The sequence below is a fragment of the Rhinatrema bivittatum genome, chromosome 1 (assembly GCF_901001135.1).
Source record: "Rhinatrema bivittatum chromosome 1, aRhiBiv1.1, whole genome shotgun sequence".
In the NCBI taxonomy this organism is placed as follows: Eukaryota; Metazoa; Chordata; class Amphibia; order Gymnophiona; family Rhinatrematidae; genus Rhinatrema; species Rhinatrema bivittatum.
The window spans coordinates 515,492,951-515,508,551 of NC_042615.1; positions in this window are offsets into that span (position 1 = coordinate 515,492,951).

Genomic DNA, 15,601 nt, shown 5'->3' on the forward strand with positions numbered 1-15,601 from the left:
ATACTCACTCACCCACCTCCTTGCCATCTTTCACTTGATCTGCTGCCTGATCTTCCTCATCTGTTCTCCTTTTCTCCTTTATCTCACCACTGACATTGTCCCTTTCACCCCTTCTCCCTTTTGCTCTTTTTTTCTGATCTGTCCCTATCATTCTTTCTTTTGTACCTGAACCCTTCTTTCCTCTAAAACATCTCCTCTCTCCCCCTCACTGATTTTAGTTGCTTTTCTCCTGACTCCTTTCCTATCTCCCAACTACTCCATCCCCAGAACCCATCCTACTCACCCTACACTTTCTGATTCTATTCTTTTAGCTCTCAGTGCCTTCTGATCTCTCTTCCCACTGCCTCTTCATATCCTTTTATACTTCTGTCTGTATTCCCTCTTTTTTTCTACTTGTATTCTGCCCCAGTGGTCTCTCTGCATTCCTTCCCTCTCACATCCCCACTTCCAATTGACTGTCCCACATATTTTGTTCATTATTTGTTAATTTTCCTTGATCGCTTAATGGAATGAAGGCTTCAGTATCTGCAGAGCTCCGGTATATAAAATGGCTCTGAGACTGCTGTGATTGCATTCCTGGGAACATGGAAGGGCATATACTGTATATACACATTTTACTGGCAGAAAAGGGGTAAAGGAAAGATTCCCGCTGCCCTTACTGTAAAATTTCATTCAGAATAAAACACTTGCTCCACTCAATGTCATCTGAATATGAATTACATTATTTATGATACAAAAATATGTTTATTCTCTTACCCTATTCAAAGTCTATTTGTGAAAAATCTTCCATTCAGGCAGTAATATTATTTCAGGATTTTCTGATGCAAATATTCAGTAGGCTGTTTTGTGGATAAGATATCGGGCTAAAGTTTGCCAGATAACTTCTTCCATATTTTTAACGGGATAAACATTTCGGTGAATTTTTTGCTTATGCAGCTACATGAGGCTGGTTAACTTAAAAACCTAACTGGCTATGTTTGAATATAGCAATTTAAGTGTATAAATTACCCTGCCTTGAGTGGCCGGGTAACTAGCTACTTAACCAGATATCTTCCAAGATATCTGGCTAAGTAGCACTGTCAGAAGGAAAAATAAAAGAGAAAAAAAAGGGTTAGCAGCCTAAGTCTCTTCCTCCTCTTCTTTACTCACCGGCTTCTGGCAGCTCCATTGCTGCATCTGACAAAGAAGCAACACTGGCCACTACGTTCAGTTTATGCTTCCAGTGCTAGAAGCGAAGTTTACTTCGAGCGCTGGAAGCATAAACTGAGCATAGTAATGTCACTCTGTCAGAAGCAGTGACAGAAACGCTGTAAATGAGTGAGTAAAGATCCAGTGCCTACAGGGATTTTCTTCATATTGGGAGGATGGAATGGGGGTCTAACAGTGTGTATGGGGGAGGTTTCATCAGACTCATGGTGATGAGCTGGTAGGTTCTGGAGGAGCAACTTTTGACTTATACATGGCAATGAGGAAGAGGTGCTCTGGGGCCCAGCCTTCCGACCACAATATTTAAAGTTATATTGGAGAGTTTGAAGGTTGGAGGGGGGGGGGGGGGGGGGATGGAGGCACACAGCGGTCATATTTTGATTGAGGAATGGAGAGATTTAGGTCACTGTCCCTTTTTTAAATCTTTAATTTTGCCTTCTGACAGTGCTGCTTAGGCGAATATCATTGAAGATATCCGGGAAAATAGCTAGTTATCTGACCAAACAAAAACGATAAATTTAGACCTGCTCTGAAGCAGGTCTAACGTTATCCAGCTAATTTAGAGGGTTATTTTCTAAAGGTTTATCACGTGCATTAGGGTCTCATTGCACGCGAAAAGGGCCTTTTCGCTTGCGACAGGATGTAAACTTGCTGAAGGGGAGGAGTGGGGGAGGGGAGGGGGAGGAGTCCGCGGCGGCGGCACCACTGCCGGCGATAATGTGAAGAACATTATCGCCGGAAGTAGCACGGCAAATAACAACGCCTTTTACGGTGTCGCTATTTGTGGGAAAGGCTACAGCTGGCCGCAGTGTGGCCGGAGAAATCGCACCGCCACGGTGTGAATGGCTGCGGCCTTTCACAGGCCCGCCCCCCCCCTTCGCCCCCCAACCCCCTTGCTCACGGGATTCATCATTCTGCGAAGAATGATGAATCTAGCCCTTAGTCGGTTAACCTAACTCCTTCCCAAAATGTCATTTGACTGTCTTTTTTTTATCTAGCTAGATTTTAGATGGATTACTAATCCATCATTTTTCTACTTCTGGGGAGAACTCTTCCCCAAAATATGACATTTATTTCTTAAAACTTCATTCTCTCATGACCTACAGCACTGTTTCCCATTCTAGTATTGACTCCACAAACAACTCTACCAGAGCACCTTAGTCCTACCCTTCATCACCCCAATCCTACTCCAGTACTGAGTCTCACATCAGTCTTGCCCTGCAGCATCCTCTCCTATTCTAGTATTCAGATTTCCCACACAGGTCTGCCAGTGCACCTCAGTCCTGCTCTGCAGCACCCCTTGCAATACCGGTACCAGAGACCCACTCTGCTCACCACTCTCTTCATTTAAAACATTTTACCTGAATGGATCTGTGCCAAGGGTTTTATTTTGTAAATCTTGTGCAGCTCAACCTTCTTATCTTCAAGAAGCCTTGAAAAGTTTACAGAATGGTGCCTGATGATTTTTGCATGATAACCAAAATATGTTACTGATGCATCTTTCAAAGGAATACTGTTACTTTCCTAGACTCTTAAGTAGACTGGGTTCTGCAGATTCACTTAATATTTTCACATAATCTCCTTTGAACCAAAAATCTCATGCTCAGGAGTCCCAGTTGTGTACACACACAGAAGAAAAGGAATCCCTACAGCTCTCTGCAAAATCACAGAGGATTTCACTTGGTGCAGGAAGTGTGCAGTGTGCCCTGACTGACCCTGAGTGTGCTTAATTGTTTGCACTTCATATTGTATTTATCATAGTAAACATGATTAAAATTAACAAGGCTTTGATCAGTAACTCACAGAATTTAAAAGTAATCTAAAAAAAAGGTAGATTTTTAAAAGGGACAAATTGTAATCTGGTTTTTAATCACATTGAGGATAATTATCAAAGTCATTTGCATGACTAGCAAACCTTCTGAGGACAATTTTAAACCTGGATTGTTGGGGATGGGTGAAAAATGTCCTCAGGTAAGTAAACAACTTGGAGCTATATTTACTAAGATGAGTTACTGTTATAACACATGATAAATAGTGTTTAATGCACGTTAAATGCTGTTTATCTCACATCATGCAATATTTTCAGATTTTGTCCCCCATGAAAATCAACTGCTTTGCATGCAATTTACATGCATACAGTTTCCTACTTCATGAAAAGCAACTAATGCACAGGCAATTCAATGCAAATAAAATAACATGGCTGACATTAAAATGTGAGCCCTGTTATTTTAGAGTATTTCAGGGAGGTATAGTTATTTTTTCCTGGGGACATCGGTATACTGATACTCATCCCAATGTTCCCAGGAGGTCTGTTAAAGGTATAGGCCTCAAAATAAATACACCCCCACCAAGTTTCTAAATGTCCCCCGAGGTCTTACTAGAACATCACCAACATTAAAATTACATGGTGACAACACATACCCTATCCCAAACCCTCCCCTTTGCATTCCAAACCCTCTGCCCCAATCAAAGATCTCCCCCATTGTAGTAAGCCACTCACTGGGTGGCCCCACAACCCCTCTCCCCCAGACCCACTATTTCAAAAAAAATAACTCCCTGCTCATCTAGGGTAGGCCCCTCCCCCTCCCTCTCAAAATGAACCCTGGTGGTCTAGGGGCCCCCAAGACCCCCTCCCACATACCTCAGACCCTATAAAAAGAATCATTAGTGGTCCTGAGTAGGGTCAGAGCGACCCTAGCAGTGGGCCAGGTAGATGCCATTTTCCACCACTTTTAAAATACTTTATTATACACGTGTACTTATAAATCATCTTGATATGCCCTTCTTCTTTTATATACATGAAGGCACATGTGTATGTGAGCCCTTTTAAAGATATGCATTATGTGCATTTGGGCCATATACAGGCATATATGACCATTTTTCTGCATGTAAGCCTTTGAAAATTTATCTTTAAATTTATAGAGAGAAATAATTTACATAGAAACATAGAAATGACATCAGAAAAAAACTAAATGGTCCATCCAGTCTGCCCAGCGAGCTTATGATAGCATTAAACGTGCCATACAGGTCTCCCCCATAATGGTAACATCTGCCACACCATACAAGTCACCCCCATACTTAGTTTCCCAAACTGTCAAAGTCAGGGCCCTTGTTGGTTGCTATTTGAGTCCAATTCCCCATTACCTCTTACCATTGAAACAGAGAGCAATGTTGTAGTTCCATCATCTCCATGCTTATTTGCTTTCCCAGACTGTAAAATTCATGTATTTGTTGGTTGCTGTCTGAAACTAATTTCCCTTTTCCTCTTTTTCACCTGCCACTAAAGCAGAAAGCAATAATGGAGTTGCATCAACAGTATGAAGGCTTATTGGTTAAGGGTAGTAACTGCCACACCAGCAAGTTACCCCCATGCACTCGTTTCCCTCATTTCCATCCTCTAGCCTTTAGGGATACACAGTGCTTATCCCTTGCCTCTTTGAAATCTTTCACCGCTTTTGTCTTCACCACCTCCTCTGGAAGGGCATTCCAGACATTCACCACCCTCTCCATGAAGAAATATTTCCTGATGGTTCTGAGTCTTCCTCCCTGGAGTTCAATTTGTGACCCCTAGATTTACTGATTTCTTTTGAGTGGAGTTTTATCGATTGTGCATCATTAAAACCTTTCAGGTCTCTGAAGGTCTGTATCATATCTCCCCTGCACCTTCCTCTCCTATAGGGTATACATATTTAGGTCCTTCAACCTCTCCCCATAAGTCATTTGATGGCGACCCCCCCCCCCCCCCACCACCACCACCATCACCACCACCATTTTTGTCGCCCTTCTCTGGACTGCATCCATCCTGTCTCTGTCCCTTGTGAGGTAAAGTCTCCAGAACTGAACACTCCAGGAACTCCAGGTGAGGCCTCACCAAGGACCTGTACAAGGGGATTATCACCTCCTTTTTCTTACTGGTTATTCCTCTCTCTATGCAGCTTAGCATTCTTTTGGCTCTAGCTATCGCCTTGTCACATTTGAAAGTTTTCAGCTCCACAGATTGCGGTAAGTGTTGCATGCCCCGTCCACGCCTGGCCCGCGCACGGGCCTGCTCACCTCGCTAACTCCTCTGCAGGTCATGAGTCAGCCTCCCAGCAGCAGCCGCAAGCTGCTCCAGGCCTCGGCGTCCTGCCGAGGCCTGGAGCAGCTGTGACCTGGTGGAAGGCCTGGTGACCAGGTGGTCACCAGGCCTTCCACCAGGTGGTCACCAGGCCTTCCACTGCGCATCAGGCCTCACACCGGAGTTCGGCATCCTCAGTGGCATTGGCCACGCCTCTAAGCGCGTGCACGCGCGCAGACCGCCCAACTTCTTGTAGGGCCAGGGGTGGGTCCTAGCTCCGCAGCGTGCCCTGATTGAACATACGATATAAGGAAGTTCCTGCCTGCACTTCCTTGCCTTGGCAATCGGGTCAGCACTGTAAGTGTACTAGTTTGCCTCCACATTCACAGTCTTGTTCCAGCCTTGTTCTAGTTTTGTTCCAGTGTCCTATTGTTCCAGCATCCTACTGTTCCAGCATCCTCCAGTTCCAGCCCTGTCCAGTGTCCTTCTGTTCCAGCGTCTGTTTGTCTCCCCAGGTAGTACCTCCGGACTGTCTCTCTGGTACTGACCTCTGCCTGTTCCTTGACCATTCTGTTCGCTGTCTGGACCTTAACCTCTGCCTGCCTTGTGACCTCGTCTGACCTCTGGAACCTGACCCCTGCTTCATCGGAATGATCCTTGGAACCTGACCCCAGCTGACATTGACCACGTCTCTTGATTCTGGCTTTGTCCATTTGTTGTCATCGCCTATGCTGTACTGGCCTTCCGTGGTTCTACAGGCCTACAGCCTAGTGACCAACTGCGCTCCCTTGCTGCTCGTGGGCACGCTTCTCGACTGCCTCTCCAGGAGACCCTGCAACGCCCACCTAAGTCCAAGCGGCCGGGGTCCCTATGGGCTCCACCCGGCGGAGACCGCAGACTTCCAGTGGTGAAGCTCATCCTAGCTTCTCCTGTGCTCTGCCCCCTGGGGGCAGGTGCTTCCTGGTCCCTACCAGGGAGCCTTTCTACACCGCTCCAGGACAAGGGTCCACCTCTAAGTGCAACAGCAAGCTCTTTTTTTTCAGTCAATTTTTGAGGATCAAAAGGTTGTATTCTGACCTGACAGATTTTATTACTCAAGCCTGAGATCTCTCAGAAATATCTTTGATACAGGAATATCCTTTTCATATGATTAAAAAAACATATCATCAAGCACTTTACTGTAATTGTGATTTATTCTAAATTATCAACATTCCTGCAGAAAATACTCTAGTGAAGTAAATCCAGAGGAACCCTAATGGAATATTTAGGATTGGAGGTTTTTACCAAAAAGATACCACCCTCCTCCCCCTCCACAGTAATAACATTTTTTTTATAATTAACTTTATTAGATTTACTAAATATTTATAAGAAATATGTAATAAATGGAGATATACAAATAATGCCAATACATCATCTGATATAAATAAAGAAAAGGAAAAGCACACTACTTAAATGTAGTCCACATTTTGGAGCAGCCAACTTAAACTAAACTCTCATCCAGTACCCGACATCTAAAACTATCCAGTGGATTTATCCAACAAAAAAGTTTCTAAATGTGAAGGTTCCAAAAAAACAAACTTATTTCTCTGTTAGGTTATAATACACTCAATGGAAATCTTAAATAGAACAGGGCACCAAGTGAGAGAACCTGAAGCTTTAATTGCAGAAATTGTTTCCTTCTGATCTGTGTCTACCTAGAGACATCGGGAAATACCAATACTCTCTGACCACAAAATAGAGACTCTTTGTATTTGAAGTATTGTTTAAAAAAAAAAAAAACCTTCCCTATCTGCAGGCAAGACAAAAGGAAGTACGTAGGTGGCTCTACTAGAGACATGATCATCAGAAGGCTGCAAAAATAAAGAGAGATCTGGGCTGGTAGCTGGAATCAGCACATCTACCTCGCCTGCCCTGCTACCAGAAGTCTCTTTTTCTCAGTTATATAGTAGGAATTATTAATCATAAATTCCTTCTCAGGCAGAAATGGTAATACTTCAATCACCTATTTTAAGGCTTATAATTTGAGGGATTTTTGTTTTTGCTTCCATGACTCATATTTCTCCTTCCATATTTTATATTTTGATAATTATTCAATGAGAAAGTTATAAAACCTGTCAGCAAGGATTGATAAATATTGGCATACCTAAACTACATGGAACATGAGGCAGATATTTCCTTTGGCACCCTCCCCCCCCCCCCCCCCCCATGAACTCCTTACTCACTCTGGTTTACTTCCTCCCTGCCCCATCCCCAGTTTATTCACTCCTTTCTACCCCATCCCTTGTTTATTCAATACTTTACTCAATGCTTTACTCACTTCCTCAACCCCAAGACATATCAAACACCCAATAATTAAAATTATAAGGATGGAAAAAAGCCTCTACTCTCCATACCTGAAAGCCTTTCATTTCCATTCACCCTGTGCTTGCCGTAGATTAGTGGGGGTGGCACAAACCTTCTTCACACAAAAGCACATATACACCCAAGGCAGCTCCCATTCACACAAACACATACACACACACACACACACACACACACACACACACACACACACACAAAACCAAAGCAAGCTCCCATTCACACACACACATACACACACATGCAAACACACACAAAACCTAGGCACTGGAGTTGATTAATTCTAGTGCAATGACTCAAGTAGACAGTGTGATTTGGTGAAGAAGAGCAGAAGAAAAAAAATGCCGAAAAGGAGCACTGAAGCCTGGCTTCAGGCCTGGCCTGATCCTGTGCTGAGGCACAGGCATGGGAACCCAATTTCTAGGCCTAGCTCCAGCATCAGGCCTGTGACTGGACGGAGGCCCTAGAGTTGAGACCTCATCTACGGGCCGGAATGTGGCCAATGGTCCATCCAGTCTGCCCAGCAAGCTCATGGCAGTTTCTTCTGTGCCATTCAAGCCACTCCATATTTATCAGTTTCCTAGACCATCAAAGTCAGGGCCCTTGTTGCTTACTGTTTAAGTCCAGTTCCCTGTTACCTTCTGCCGTAGAAGCAGAGAGCAATGTTAGAGTTGCATCAAGAGTTTCATGCCTATTGATTAAGGGTAGTAACAGACACATCAGCAAGTTACCCCTATGTTTATTTGTTTTCCCAGACTGCCAAACTCAATATCCTTGTTGCTTGCTGTCTGAATCTAATTTCCCTTTTCCTCTTTTCCCCCTGCTGCTGAAGCAGAGAGCATAATGGAGTTACATCAACAGTATGAAGGCTTAACAGTATGAAGGCTTATTGGTTAAGGGTAGAAACCCCCACACCAGCAAGTTACCCCCATGCACTCTTTTCTTTATTTCCAGCCTCTAGCCTTTAGGGATCCACTGCGTTTATTCCATGTCCCTTTGAATTTCTTTACTGTTTCCGTCTTCACCTCCTCCGGAAGGGCATTCCCAGCATCCACCACTCTCTCTGTGAAGAAATATTTCCTGACATTGGTTCTTCCTCCCTGGAGTTTTATTTCCTGACCCCTAGTTCTACTGATTTCTTTCCCATGGAAAAGGTTTGTTGTTGATTGCGCATCGTTAAAACTTTTCAAGTATCTAAAGATGAAGTTGCAGAAATCCACTACTTATTCTTGGGATAAGAAGCTTGGAATCTATCTACCCTTTGCGATCCTGCCATGTATGTGTGACCTGAATTGGCCACTGTTGGAACCAGGATACTGAGCTTGATGGATTATTGGTCTGACCCAGTATAGCAAGTCTTAAGTTCTTATGTTCATAAGTGTGCAGTCTGTTTTATGAATGTTGGCATGTTAACCACCTAGAACTCATGAAAGAGTGATATAAGATATATTCACAAATATAGCATGGGCAGCTGCAGAGTGGATGAAGGTGCTGCTATTAAAATGTATGTAAATGAATTATACAGAAATGAAATATTTAAGATGGTGATGCCATGATGAAGAGGTGAATGATACATTGAAGAGATACGTAAAAAGGTGATGTTATTTATGCCTGTTTATTTATTTATTTATTTAAGGGTTTTTATATACCGCAGTAAGTAAAGAAATACATCACCGCGGTTTACATTTAACAATAACTTAGCAACAGGCTTTACATTGACATTATTAATAGGTATTAAATAAACTAAATTCCATATAACAGTTTTGACGGAAAACAGGCTGAACAGACTGTGGAACATCCAATAAAATATAACTTACAATTAAAATATTGATGTAACTATTAAACCTTAACAAACCAACACAAAAACTAAATAGTATCTAAGACAATACCAGTTCTGAGAGTGGATACAAATTCTATATTGCACCGAAGACATTTCTGTTATTTAAAGCTACTTAAAATCATGATGGGTTAGGGTGGGCAGGTGAGGTGAAGAAGGAAATTGAGGAGGGAATGAGGTTAGGGTAGGAAACGGAGCAAAGGGAGGGAGGGTAGAAAATAGGATGGCATTTCAGTTAAATGGAAATCATTGTGTGAATGCTAGTTCAAATAACCACGTTTTGAGTCCTTGTTTGAATTTCTTATGGCAGGGCTCCAGACGTAGGTCAGTGGGCATCTTGTTCCATAAGTTGATTCCCGCTATGGAGATAGAACGGTCTCTTGTGGTCACGTGTTTGATGTTTTTTGTAGGGGGGCTGCCAATTTGGCTTGATGGATATGTCTTATGGGTCTCTTGGAGGTATGGAACACAAACTGCTCCGAGAACCATTGCATCTCTTGGTTATAGATCGACTTATGTATGAGGGAGAGAACTTTAAAGGTAATTCTAGAAGCAACTGGGAGCCAATGCAAGAACATGAGAGCAGGTGTTATGTGATCATGGAGATGGGTATTGGTGATCAATCGAGCTGCTGCATTCTGTAACATCTGTAAAGGTTGAATTGCGCTTTTAGGGAGACCCAAGAGTATTGCGTTACAGTAGTCAATTTTTGGTAGTATGGTAGCTTGCAATACCGTTCGGAAATCTTGTGGATGTAGAAGAGGTTTAATTCTTTTTAGTGTGTGAAGTTTGAAGAATCCATTTTTTATTGTAGCTGAGATGAATTTCTTTAAAGTGAAATGGTTGTCAATAATGACGCCAAGACTGCGGACTTGCTGTAGTAGGGGAAGAACTGAAGTAGAGTGGTGGGATGTGTTGGAGGGGATGTTATTGGGTGGTATGATGATGATGAGTTCAGTTTTGGTAGTATTTATAGCTAAGAAGTTTTCTGTGAGAAGCTTTTTTATTTCTGCCAGGGCTGATTCCCAGATTTTCAGAGCATTAGTGAGTGAATCATTAATAGGGATAAGAATCTGTACGTCATCGGCATATATGAAGTGTTGGAGTTTTAGTTTTGCTAGGAGTCGACAGAGAGGTGCTAAGTAAATGTTAAACAGTGTTGATGATAGCGAGGAGCCTTGTGGTACACCTTGTAGCAGATTTCTTGGTTTATTGTTTTATTATTTGGTTTATTTTATTATTTTCTTGGTTTATAGAAGAGAGAAAGTTATGCATCTCAGTTTTCTTAGCCTTTGCAGCTTTTTTTCTTTTTAACTCAAAAGATAGATTTGCTTGAATCTTCAAAGCAGTGGGGCGGATTTTAAAAGGCCTGTGCGCGCCGGCGCGCCTATTTTGCATAGGCCGCCGGCACACGTAAAGCCCCGGGACGCGCGTAAGTCCTGGGGCTTTCGAAAAGGGGCGGGAGGGGGCATGTCCAGGGGCGTTCCCGAAACGATGCGACGTTTCGGGGGCGTGCCGTGGCATTTTGGGGTCGGGCCCGGGGGCGTGGCGCCGGCCCAGGGGCGTGGTCGAAGCCTCCGGACCAGCCCCCGGGACCGGAGGATGGTGCGGGGCTGCCGGCCGGCGCGCGCAAAGTTACGCCAGTAAGGGGGGGGGTTTAGATAGGGCCGGGGGGGTGGGTTAGGTAGGGGAAGGGAGGGGAAGGTGGGGGGAGGGCGAAGGAAAGTTCCCTCCGAGGCCGTTCCGAAATTGGAGTGGCCTCGGAGGGAACGGAGGCAGGCTGCACGGCTCGGCGCGCAAAGACTGCCGATTTTGCGCAGCCTTGCGCGCGCCGACCCCGGATTTTATAAGATACGCGCGGCTACGCACTTATCTTATAAAATCCAGCATACTTTTGTTCGCGCCTGCTGCGCGAACAAAAGTACGCGCTCGTGTATCTTTTGAAGATCTACCTCAGTGTGTTTAATAAAACACTGATGGATTTTTCAAAAGATTCAAAAAATCCATGAATCTAAAGACAACTCTGGTACATCATACTTCTGGATCTGATGAATCTTCAAAGACATTCTGTTGAATCAAAATGTTTGATGCATTCACAGGCACTGTTGAAGAGGTTGCCTCTAGGAAGTGGAGGAACTAAAGAAGGGAGTCAGTGCAAGACAAAAAAAAAACCAGAAAAATAGAAAGAATGAGAAAGAGGGATTTGTTTTGTTGTTAATTTTCAGATCATTTGTGTTGCAGCAGCATGGGATTTTTCTGTCTTTTTGGAATTTGATGTTTTTTGCTTTGTTTTTTTTAATAGAATGGAGAGTTGTACATGAAGATGAAGTGCTGGAGCTGGTGAAGAGCGACAAGACTAAAGGTGTTTTTGCTTTAACTGCTGCAATTTTTTTTTTTTACTTTTTATTTATCAACTTTTAATTACAATTCAAAGCAATACACACTTTGCACACAATAACATATGGAAAAAAATTCTTGTAACAGAAAAATAGGTAATACATCTGAAAGAAAAAAAAAGAAAAAGAAACTTATTTCCAAATCTTAGTAAGTCAAGAAGGTAAGGAGAGGGGAACAGAAATGAAGGAAGTCAATGAAGAAACTTCTTTCAGGAACTAGCATAAATGCCACTACACATTAGAGATGTGAATCGTGTGCCCGATCGTCTTAACGATCGGGTTCGGCTAGAGGGGGGGAAAAATCTGATCATGGGTGATGTGGGTGATGTGAATTGGAATTGGTTCCAATTCACATCGTTATTTTTTTTTTTAGTGAGGCCCGACCCTTTAAAATTAACCCCTTACTTTCTCCCACCCTCCCGAACCCCCCCAAAACTTTTTACGATTACCTGGTGGTCAAGTGGGGGTGCGGGGACTGATCTCCCGCTCTCGGGCCATCGGCGCTATTTTGGCTGCCACTCAAAAATGGCGCCGATGGCCCGATAAAAAAAACAACCCACCCAACCCTTTAAAAATGACCCCTTAGCTTCCCCCACCCTCCCGAGCCCCCCAAAACATTTTAAAATTACCTGGTGGTCTAGTGGTGGTCCCGGGGGCGATCTCCTGTTCTCAGGCCGTCGGATGCCACTCATGAAGATGGCGCCGATGGCCCTTTGCCCTTACCATGTGACAGGGTATCCGTGCCTTTGGCCGGCTCCTGTCACATGGTAGGAGCTCTGGATGGCTGGCGCCATCTTTAAAGATGGCGGCGGCCATCTTTATGACAACGGCGGCCATCTTTAAATACGGCGGTGGCCATCTTTAAAAACGGCAGCAGCCATCTTTAAAGATGGTGCCGGCCAGCCAGTGCTCCTACCATGTGACAGGGGCCGGCCAATGGCACGGATACCCTGTCATATGGTAAGGGCAAAGGGCCATCTGCGCCAACTTTATGAGTGGCAGCCGATGGCCTGAGAACGGGAGATCGCTCCCGGGACCACCACTAGACCACCAGGTAATTTTAAAATGTTTTGGGGGGATCGGGAGGGTGGGGGAAGCTAAGGGATCATTTTTAAAGGGTCGGGTGGTTTGTTTTTTTATTGGGCCATCGGCGCCATTTTTGAGTGGCAGCCAAAATGGCGCCGATGGACCGAGAGCGGGAGGTCAGTCCCCGCGCCCCCACTGGACCACCAGGTACTCGTAAAAAGCTTTGGGGGGGTTCGGGAGGGTGGGGGAAGGTAAGGGATTCATTTTATAGGGTCGGGTGGGTTTAGGGGCTTTTTTGGTGTGCCGGTTTTCCCCGCCCTCCCCCATCCCCCGATTTACAATTTTTGACATTAAATCGGGGGAATTTCTATTGTATCTCGACTCTTAACGATTTTTGACGATTTAAAATATATCTGACGATTGTTTTAAATCGTCAAAAAACGATTCACATCCCTACTACACATATCAATAAGCCCAATAGAAAGCCAAATTAGTAGCCGGAGAATATGTTATAGTTTTGGAGTCTAGAAAAGACTGTAGCTGGTCAGGAAGAAAAAATATATAACAATCATTAATCTTTACGATACATCTACAAGGGTATCTTAACATAAATGTAGCCCCTATAGATAAGGTAGCTTGTCTCAAGGAAAGTAAGGCCTTTCTCTCCTGAGTAGATCGTGACAAATCTGGAAATATTCTAATAGGTTTCCCATAAAAGGGGGAATGTATATTTCTAAAATACAAACATAACTTTGCTTAAATCAGCTTCATTAGTGAAGGATACCAACTATGTCCCCCTTTCTATTATCTAAGGACCCGAGTTCTCCAAATAATTTGTCAAGTTAAATGATTCAGATGCAGATAGAAGAGCCAAGCTTGAAAAAAAAGTACAAGCAGCAAAAGATGCCAATAAGGAAATTGTATATAGCAAAGGAATAGAATCAAGCTCACATTTTAAAATTTCAAGAAAATATTTTCTTAAAGTCAACTATGGCAGTTCTCCAATAATTCTAAGAAAATTAAGAATAAGAATATTCAAATGCCTAGAATAATTTTCTAGAGACTCCAGTCTCCTACTAAGAAAATGCCATTCTTTAATCAGGGAGGTGTTGAGATCCTTAACAGTTCCTGCAATTGACCCCTGTGTTGTTGAACCTCAGATTATAAAGAGGCTGACAGGGAGTCAATTTTCCTTCCACAGTTACCGATGGCATTCTCAAAACTAGTCACCAACTTCCAACTGGAGTCTAAAGTGACCCTCTCTGGCTTGATTGGCAGCACAAGAGAGTCACCACATGAAGCCAAGTTTTTCATAGGCATAGAAACAACCCACAGATCCTGGAGTAGCCACAAAGATCATAGCACTCAACAACTGCAGGGTTGAAGATCCTTTCTGGACGAATCATCCAGGGCAAAAAAAGTCTTTGCCTGCTGAAAAATAAGAGATGCTGCCACCGTAACTGCCGCCTCCACTTCACACATCCTTATGAGGTCATCCACCAGTTCCGAGAGCAAGTCAAAGGAGTCACATCATTGTGCTGGAGGGATTCAATGATGAATAACTCATTCCCAAATGATAGAGGTGCTCCCTCACCTTCCATCGCAACAGGGACATTGTTCCCCAATATGCGCGCACGCCCCCAAAAACCTGCCCCTAGCTCCCCCTGCAAGCGCCGAGCCTATGTTGAATAGGCTCGGCGGTGCATGCAAGCCCCGGGACGCATGTAAGTCCCGGGGCTTTGCTTGGGGGGCATGTTGGGGGTGTGTCGCCGGCCCGGAGGCATTTCGGGGGCATGGCCAAGGCCTCCGAAACTGCTCCTGGGCTGGGGAATGGCGTGCCAGCAGCCGGCTGGCACTCGCGAGTTACGCCTGCCTCGGGCAGGAGTAACTTTTATAATAAAGGAAGGAGGGATTTAGATAGGGCTGGGGGGTGGGTTAGGGAGGGGAAGGGAAGGGAGGGGAAGGTGGGGGGAGACAGAAGGAAAGTTCCCTCCGAGGTCGCACCGATTTCGGAGCGGCCTAGGAGGGAACAGGCAGCGCGCGCAGGACTTGGAGCGCGCAAGGTGCACAAATATTCACCCCCTTGTGCGTGCCGATCCCGGATTTTAAAAGATACGCGCAGCTATGCGCGTATATATTAAAATCTGGCATACTCTTGTTTGCGCAGGGTTGCGCGAACAAAAGTGCGCCCGCGCGCTTCTTTTAGGATCTGCCCCATGTATTTATTAATTTTTGTCTAATAAATGTATTTTGAATGAATCATCCATTCTGTCATATACTGTTATGTTTTTAATGAACTAAATAGAATTAGCTAACACACACACCATAGTTCATCCACTCCCCTCCAGAAATCATTAAAATATTCATGAAAAATTAATATAATTCCAGTATTGCTTTATAAACAAAATTGAGAGGATTACTAATGTGAGAAAGATATGTCTAAAATCACATTCAAATACATCATGAACGTAACTTTTGTGTGTGGTCTTATTCATAATGTAATAAAGGGCAGAAGCTGAGTAGAATTATGGTTAAATTTCACAGTTTTGTGGTTTTACATGGGACATATAATATTCCTCTAATGCTGCTTTTTGTTCAGCACATTTCTGGATTTTATGAGTAAACAACATTGACACTTCTTCAGAACAAATGTGATTTCAGGGAACTTTATGGCTTGGAGTCAGGGCACTGTGTAGCCTTTGCTTGGAAGAGTTGAAGACA